Raw genomic sequence first — 10,038 nt, 5'->3', positions numbered from 1 at the left:
GGGGGACTTGAAAACTTTTGATCATATACACGGGAAGGACTTGACAATTTTTGAGGGTATCGAGGGGGATCTGAAAAAAATAAGATTTCAATCGCGATTCCTTCAGCAGGCCCCGCCCCCCTCCCCACCGTTATTTGTGAACGCAGACTCAGGACAACTAAAATCTCGTGACGTATTTACCGGGATGATTGTCTTGAAAATTAATAAAAATCAAACGCAGAAAAAGTTGAAGGTCAAGGTCAGACAGGATCAACCCTCAATCCGTATTTAGCTATGTCGGACTTATACTGAATCTAATTCAATGTCTTAAATTATTTTCCTGCATGATGTACAAAAGACAAAGGTGAGCTCATCGTGTGATTTTCAGCGCCCCACAACTATTAAAAGTGGAAATAATCATATGACACAAAACAGCAGAGAACAGATAGTTACAGTGGATTTCACCAAGGCACCGCAACTCGGCGCATGAGACAGACACATTTCACGTACAACACAAACGATAATCTTTGGTATCACGACACATTTCAAAGCCACCGACTCCTTGATTAATTAGGGATGGACCATTAGACCTTGGGGGGGTGGTCACCACAATGAAATTGTGAAAATTTTTTTTTACTATTGTAAATTTCTGAAATTTTTTTTTTCCAATTGAGATTAGCTGTGCAAATTTTTTTTTTTCAGAGTAATTTTCAGATTTATAATTTTTTTTTCGTTCGTCGCTGTCTGAAGATAAAGAGGGCAAACATGTGGTGCCAAGCACCACAAGCGGCCACGCAAGTTGTCACTGGGAAGAGGTCAGGTGTCCCCCTGCTGCTGTTGGAGCTTTTGAAAAATAGAGATTAAAATGGTGTTATTTGGTGGCGCTTGGGGAGTATTTTTGCCGGGGGGAGGTCAGGAGGGGGTGTCCCCCTCCTGCCATTGGAGCTTTTGAAAAATAGAGATTAAATGGTGTTATTTGGTGGCACTTGGGGAGTATTTTTGCGGGGGAGGTCAGGAGGGGGGTGTCCCCCTCCTGCTGTTGGAGCTTTTGAAAAATAGAGATAAAAATGGTGTTATTTGGTGGCACTTACGGAGCATTTTTTTTCGGATTACACATCTTCCTCTGAAACATGGTCTTCTTGCTCCTCAGTAGCTTCGTATAGTTTTGAAAATTGACTATTTTGGTTTCCTGGCTTCCCTTTCTACTGCGTGGTGAAATGCCTACATTCACCCCACCAAACATCATGCATATTTCATGATTTACAATTGATTTTGACAAGCTGAGAAGCTAAAATAAGCTAAATAATATAGTGAAATTTGCATATTTGTGTTTTTAGAGCAATTGTTGCCCTTTTTTGATCAAAACATCTATTTCTCTGTAGCAGCATGTCCAAATTGATTGGATGTGTATAGATGTGTTGAAATTTCAATATTTGTCTTTTTGGGCAATTTATTTATGCCATTCATGGTCAAAAAATCTGTATTCTCTGAAAGGGCTTGTCCAATTTCTTTGAAATTTGCTACACAAAAACGATTAACCATGCAGATTTATTCAGTATTTGCTATCGAGAAACTTTCAAAGTTCAACTCTTTTATGTGTTTTTGTGTTGGGATTTGTTGGATAGATGGCATTCTACGTAGTGTATTGTTGAATGTTAAAACATGTGTTGCTGTTGTTATTTGAGGCTGTTTTTTGAGAAAAAAGAATTGAAAATGCCTTTTTAAAAGCAAAATAATACATAATGACTTGATATGTTGTTTTATCATTATTGACGTGTTTCTACTTGTTCACCCATTCTTGCATTCATCATTGTAATAAAATGCTGTGAAAAAAATGAAACTGATGTGGCCTGCATCTGTTTACCTTGATCTTAAAAGGCAAATACAACTTTCTGTCTTGACAACCATACCATAGTTTCAATGTTTTACCTAGTGTACCTGCTTGGTTTGTACACAGGAAACAAGTAGAAAACAGGCTCTATAATTTCATAATTTTCAAGTGATCAGAATACAAAAGTCCTGAAAAGATAAGATAATCACAACTTCCAGTATAAGGGATACAGTCACTCTAAATGTATAAATTAAAATTAAAAATGTGCCGGGAGGATGTATTAAAAATACAGAAAGTTGCTTACTGTCGGTAAAATCTAAAAAAAATTCAAAATTTTAAAGACTTTTGCAAATTTTTTTTTTACGCCTTTGTCTTCTTATTTATTTTTTTTTTATTTTGCAAACTAGTTTGAAGATTTTTTTTTTCCTAACTTTCTGCTCTGAAATTTTTTTTTTCTGTTTTTGACCACCCCCCTCCCAAGATCTAATGGTCCGTCTACGGCGCGCCAAATGTTTCAAAAATATTTATCGATTCAGTGCAAAAGTAATCTGTTTTTCTCATTGAAATAAAAATTCGGTCTCATTAGGAAGGAAATAAGTAAGAAAAGTATAATTAAAAAATAAAAGACAGAAATACCATTTAATACTTCATTTTAACTTGAGAAAAAATCTTTTAAGCGTAATTAGGAAATAAACAATTTTCAACGATTTGAAAAAGTCATACATCCATACTTATCGACATACATACACGTATAATAGTTCGCGAAAAAGGTGCAATGAGTGCTGATTTTACAAAAGAAAAAAGAAAAATATGTTATACAGTGATACGTCCAAAAATTCACAAGAAATCACAAAAATAACTACTACCACTCGGAAAAAATAGTACAAAAATAAAAACGTGAACCACATACAGAAAATAATTGTAAAAGAATCAGACAAAAAAGCCATGCACACATAAAATTATTTATGTACTTCAGAAAATTAAAAAGCACTACGTCTCATAATAAACGTATTATAGATAATCAAAAATATAATATGAATCACCAGCCGCTTTGACAGCAAAGAGAGAAAATCAGAGAAAAAATTCGGCAGTGATGGCTCTAGACAAAAGTGGATCTCATCTACAAAAAAATAAAATAAAATAAAAAAAAAACGAAAAAAATAAAAAAATGCCATGAAAAGAGATACAAAAAAAACGCGGAGGCCTGTGGAAAAAAAAAAAAAATGAGGACTCGCCACAGCAAAAAAAAAAAAAAAAAAAAAAAGAAAAAAGAAAAAAACAAGAAAAAAAACAAGCACTCGCCACAGAAAAAAAACAAGCCCGAAATTACAATTATTTTATTCAAAAAACTCATGGTTCACGTTTCCTTCGATCGATGAATCCCCAACAGCGGGGAATCCGATCACCACATACTCCAATGTTTGACGAAATATTAATCGAGCATTTCAGTGATAACGTGACATCTTGAAACCTAGCTCTGTTTGGCTGGGCCCTGCTCTACTTGAAACCATACTTGATGAAATGAAGTGGGCAATATCACCTAAAGAACGTCCAAGTTAACAGTAAATAGTTCCAGAGAGTCAAGTTAACTGAGCCAATTTCAGGCAGTCCACAGGTCAGATCACGAGCGAGACGTACAACCCATGACCCTTCATAGCAACACTGCGAACATATCGATGCCTTAGGCGCGGTATGGCAGGGAGCCCACTGCAGGCCTTCCACCGAGCCGCACTGTCATCGCCGTTTGGCCTACATGATTTCTACATAGTTTTATACGTATGGTTCGATACATCGGGTTCAAATACCATGATAATAACCACCTCGTTGTTTGCTAATTCCTCGTCTATCCTCAAAGATCACCCAAATCATGATAAAATGAATAGTTTTGAAGAATTTGCCGCGTGTTGAGAGAACGTCCATCGCTTTCCGTGTTCGACAAGACAAGCGACGCAACTGTACAAGCCTTACCTTAAGACTACGAGTATGGCGAGTGTCTGGCCTTCGCAACGCCAGACACTCTCACTATACTCGCAGGGCTAGACAGGCACATACACGACATGTCGATCCCCATTGCAGAAATCTTTATATCCACACAGTCCAATATATGGAGCTACGATATTTGTGCAGTAGCCTATACATAGCTCTTGGTGGCAGGGCAGGGCTGTGAGTTACCGGCGTTATACGGCCTGGCCGTATAACGCCGGTGTTATACGGCCTGGCCGTATCCGGTAACTCACAGCCCGGCCTTGCTGTGGTTCCGTAGCCCTACCACTCCCTTTGCTGGTTGTGTTGAGCTACAGTATACAGAGAAATGGCGGCTGCTTGATCAGTATTTGTCAAGTCGGGCGCGTTCGCGTTCTGCCCTACTAGTGAAAACGTTTCCTCGAATTTAAACGGAGTGTTTTAGCCCGAGTATTTTTGCCTTTGCCACACTCCGTTTAGAGGCTAAACCCACGGATACGTGTGTGGTTCGATACACAGCGGCCGCTGCTAGCTTTGCATGGCAGGGCTGTGTACGTGTTACCGGCGTTATACGGGAGGCCGTGTCACGCCGGTAACACACAGCCCTGCCATGCAGAACTAGGCTGCAGCGTGCTGCGTGGTATGCAATTTTACTATGCATACCCACACGGCGGCCGCTGTGTATCGAACCACACGTAACCGTGGGCTAGCGGCAAGCCATCGTTTTGTTGGGGTTTGGGCACAGACTGTCTATGGTTTGGGAGAGGCGGCCCTACACTTTACAGCGAGGGGATCGCTGGTTGCCGGCGTGTAGGCCTACTGTACTAGCGACGGGACCGCCGGCCGCTGGCTTACCACCTCGAGTGTACATTGGAGCGAGGGGACCGCTGGCAGCCGACGAACCACCACGAGTGTTTTGTCCACTTTTAACCAAAACTGGTAACTGTTTAATATAGAATGGGACGTGTCGGTAACTTGGACGTCCATGAGATGATATTGACGACTAGAAGCTGAGAGTTATCGCTGAAATACCCCAAATATCATGTCCAACATCCGAGTGTGATGATCCCAAACCCTTTGGCATTAAACTGTAACAATCATGACGTTGACAATTATTCAATTTTCATGTTGGGCTTTTTCTGCGGGGTGTCCCACTCTGTTTTCTTTTCTCGAACGGGCCTCTTTTTTTTCTACTGAGTTTTTTTTTTTTTTTTGGTAACCTCTTTTTTTTTTCTTTTTTTTTTGTAACCTCGCTTTGGTTTTTTTTCCAAGCTGACCTCGTTTTGGTTTCTTTACAGCCTCAACGCCGGCGCGATCTCGGTCGACTTTTCAATTGTGATTCTCTTTCTTTTTTTAGTCAGACCTGATGGTGGTTCGTTTTGTTTATTGTAGTAGTGCAAGTACTATTTGTGGTTTTGTTTTTAATCATTTCAATATTTTTTGTGTGTGCTTGATTTTTTTTCTTTTTTCCCTTATAATCAGCATTCATTGCACCTTTATATCAAATACACGTGTATGTGTACGTCAATAAGTATGGGAGTGTGGTATTTCCAAATTTTTGAAAAGTTTATCTTCTCATTACGGTTTAAAGAATATTTTACAATTAAGCATTACATAACATTCTGCCCTTTTTTTGCAATACTACTTTTCTCGTTTATTTTCTTCCGTAATTCCATCGAATTTTTATTTCAATCAAGAAAGACGGTTGCACGTCATCTTTATCTGTACAGACACATTCAAATATTTAATGACACGTATTTTCAAATGAATGCTATTTTATGAAAAGGTACATTAATAAAATGCAATGATATGGACGAAAGAACTTTTTTCTTTATTATTCATACACGTTTAAGACTTGTTTTTAGAAAGAAAATTTGACAGTTTATTTTTACTCTGTGACGATAAATATTTTTGAAACATTTGGCGCGCCGTAGTCCGTCCCTTACTGTAAGGGATGGACCATTAGATCTTGGGAGGGGGGGGGTGGTCACAATGAAATTGTGAAATTTTTTTTTTTACTATTGTAAATTTCTGAAATTTTTTTTTTCCAATTGAGATTAGCTGTGCAAATTTTTTTTTTTCAGAGTAATTTTCAGATTTATAATTTTTTCGTTCGTCGCTGTCTGAAGATAAAGAGGGCAAACATGTGGTGCCAAGCACCACAAGCGGCCACGCAAGCGGTCACTGGGAAGAGGTCAGGAGAGGGGTGTCCCCCTGCTGCTGTTGGAGGTTTTGAAAAATAGAGATTAAAATGGTGTTATTTGGTGGCACTTGGGGAGTATTTTTGCCGGGGGAGGTCAGGAGGGGTGTGTCCCCCCTCCTGCCGTTGGAGCTTTTGAAAAGTAGAGATTAAAATGGTGTTATTTGGTGGCACTTGGGGAGTATTTTTGCGGGGGTGGTCAGGAGGGGGTGTCCCCCTCCTGCCGTTGGAGCTTTTGAAAAATAGAGATTAAAATGGTGTTATTTGGTGGCACTTGGGGAGTATTTTTGCCGGGGGAGGTCAGGAGGGGGGTGTCCCCCCTCCTGCTGTTGGAGCTTTTGAAAAATAGAGATTAAAATGGTGTTATTTGGTGGCACTTGGGGAGTATTTTTGCCGGGGGAGGTCAGGAGGGGGGTGTCCCCCCTCCTGCTGTTGGAGCTTTTGAAAAATAGAGATAAAAATGGTGTTATTTGGTGGCACTTGGGGAGTATTTTTGTGGGGGGTGGTCAGGAGGGGGTGTCCCCCTCCTGCCGTTTGAGCTTTTATAGAGATTAAAATGGTGTTATGTGGGTGGCACTTGGGGAGTATTTTTGCGGGGGGAGGTCAGGAGGGGGGGTGTCCCCCCTCCTGCTGTTGGAGCTTTTGAAAAATAGAGATTAAAATGGTGTTATTTGGTGGCACTTGGGGAGTATTTTTGCCGGGGGAGGTCAGGAGGGGGGTGTCCCCCCTCCTGCTGTTGGAGCTTTTGAAAAATAGAGATAAAAATGGTGTTATTTGGTGGCACTTTGGGAGCATTTTTTTCGGATTACACATCTTCCTCTGAAACATGGTCTTCTTGCTCCTCAGCAGCTTCATATAGTTTTGAAAATTGACTATTTTGGTTTCCTGGCTTCCCTTTCTACTGCGTGGTGAAATGCCTACATTCACCCCACCAAACATCATGCATATCTCATGATTTACAATTGATTTTGACAAGCTGAGAAGCTAAAATAAGCTAAATAATATAGTGAAATTTGCATATTTGTGTTTTTAGAGCAATTGTTGCCCTTTTTTGATCAAAACATCCATTTCTCTGTAGCAGCATGTCCAAATTGATTGGATGTGTATAGATGTGTTGAAATTTCAATATTTGTCTTTTTGGGCAATTTATGCCATTCATGGTCAAAAAATCTGTATTCTCTGAAAGGGCTTGTCCAATTTCTTTGAAACTTGCTACACAAAAACGATTAACCATGCAGATTTATTCAGTATTTGCTATCGAGAAACTTTCAAAGTTCAACCCTTTTATGTGTTTTTGTGTTGGGATTTGTTGGATAGATGGCATTCTAGGTAGTGTATTGTTGAATGTTAAAACATGTGTTGCTGTTGTTATTTGAGGCTGTTTTTTGAGAAAAAAAAATTGAAAATGCCTTTTTAAAAGCAAAATAATACATAATGACTTGATATGTTGTTTTATCATTATTGACGTGTTTCTACTTGTTCACCCATTCTTGCATTCATCATTGTAATAAAATGCTGTGAAAAAAATGAAACTGATGTGGCCTGCATCTGTTTACCTTGATCTTAAAAGGCAAATACAACTTTCTGTCTTGACAACCATACCATAGTTTCAATGTTTTACCTAGTGTACCTGCTTGGTTTGTACGCAGGAAACAAGTAGAAAACAGGCTCTATAATTTCATAATTTTCAAGTGATCAGAATACAAAAGTCCTGAAAAGATAAGATAATCACAACTTCCAGTATAAGGGATACAGTCACTCTAAATGTATAAATTAAAATTAAAAATGTGCCGGGAGGATGTATTAAAATAAAAATACAGAAAGTTTGCTTACTGTCGGTAAAATCTAAAAAAATTCAAAATTTTAAAGACTTTTGCAGATTTTTTTTTTACGCCTTTGTCTTCTTATTTATTTTTTTTTATTTTGCAAACTAGTTCGAAGATTTTTTTTTTCCTAACTTTCTGCTCTGAAAATTTTTTTTTCTGTTTTTGACCACCCCCCCCTCCCAAGATCTAATGGTCCGTCCCTAAACCAGCATGGGACAGCCGCTCTGTCTAGACTTAGAGATACACTTGACCTACAATGTAACTGGTTTTACAGTTTCAGCTGAGAGTTTTCTCAACTAAGAAACTAAATAAAGGCCTCACATTTTGCTGCAATGCACCTCAAAATTACAGAAATTGTACAAAGCACACACATCGTAACATACTTCAAAGCGTTTATTTTTTGAGCATTAGGGACGGACCATTAGATCTTGGGAGGGGGGGTGGTCAAAAACAGAAAAAAAAAATTTTCAGAGCAGAAAGTTAGGAAAAAAAAAATCTTCAAACTAGTTTGCAAAATAAAAAAAAAATAATAAGAAGACAAAGGCGTAAAAAAAAAATCTGCAAAAGTCTTTAAAATTTTGAATTTTGTTTTTAGATTTTACCGACAGAAAGCAACTTTCTGTATTTTTTAGTACATCCTCCCGGCACATGTTTAATTTTAATTTATACATTTAGAGTGACTGTATCCCTTATACTGGAAGTTGTGATTATCTTATCTTTTCAGGACTTTTGTATTCTGATCACTTGAAAATTATGAAATTATAGAACCTGTTTTCTACTTGTTTCCTGCGTACAAACCAAGCAGGTACACTAGGTAAAACATTGAAACTATGGTATGGTTGTCAAGACAGAAAGTTGTATTTGCCTTTTAAGATCAAGGTAAACAGATGCAGGCCACATCAGTTTCATTTTTTTCACAGCATTTTATTGCAATGATGAATGCAAGAATGGGTGAACAAGTAGAAACACGTCAATAATGATAAAACAACATATCAAGTCATTATGTATTATTTTGCTTTTAAAAGGCATTTTCAATTCATTTTTTCTCAAAAAACAGCCTCAAAAAACAACAGCAACACATGTTTTAACATTCAACAATACTCTACGTAGAATGCCATCTATCCAACAAATCCCAACACAAAAACACACAAAAGGGGTTGAACTTTGAAAGTTTCTCGATAGCAAATACTGAATAAATCTGCATGAATAATCGTTTTTGTGTAGCAAATTTCAAAGAAATTTGACAAGCCCTTTCAGAGAATACAGATTTTTTGACCATGAATGGCATAAATTGCCTAAAAAGACAAATTTTGAAATTTCAACACATCTATACACATCCAATCAATTTGGACATGCTGCTACAGAGAAATAGATGTTTTGATCAAAAAAGGGCAACAATTGCTCTAAAAACACAAATATGCTAATTTAACTATATTATTTAGCTTATTTTAGCTTCTCAGCTTGTCAAAATCAATTGTAAATCATGAGATATGCATGATGCTTGGTGGGGTGAATGTAGGCATTTCACCACGCAGTAGAAAGGGAAGCCAGGAAACCAAAATAGTCAATTTTCAAAACTATAGGAAGCTACTGAGGAGCAAGAAGACCATGTTTCAGAGGAAGATGTGTAATCCGAAAAAAATGTTCCTAAAGTGCCACCAAATAACACCATTTTAATCTCTATTTTTCAAAAGCTCCAATGGCAGGAAGGGGACACCCCCTCTGACCACCCCCCGCAAAAATACTCCCCAAGTGCCACCAAATAACACCATTTTAATCTCTATTTTTCAAAAGCTCCAACGGCAGGAGGGGACACCCCCTCCTGACCACCCCTCACAAAAATACTCCCCAAGTGCCACCAAATAACACCATTTTAATCTCTATTTTTCAAAAGCTCCAACGGCAGGAGGGGGACACCCCCTCCTGACCACCCCCCACAAAAATACTCCCCAAGTGCCACCAAATAACACCATTTTAATCTCTATTTTTCAAAAGCTCCAACAGCAGCAGGGGGACACCCCTCTCCTGACCTCCCCCCCCCCCCGTGACCGCTTGCGTTGCCGCTTGTGGTGCTTGGCACCACATCTTTGCCCTCTTTATCTTTAGACAGCGACGAACTAAAAAAAATTATAAATCTGAAAATTTACTCTGAAAAAAAAAATTTGCACAGCTAATCTCAATTGGAAAAAAAAATTTCAGAAATTAACAATAGTAAAAAAAAAATTTTCACAATTTCATTG

The sequence above is a fragment of the Ptychodera flava genome, chromosome 21, assembly GCF_041260155.1.
Source record: "Ptychodera flava strain L36383 chromosome 21, AS_Pfla_20210202, whole genome shotgun sequence".
NCBI lineage: Eukaryota > Metazoa > Hemichordata > Enteropneusta > Ptychoderidae > Ptychodera > Ptychodera flava.
This window is presented reverse-complemented; position numbering follows the sequence as displayed.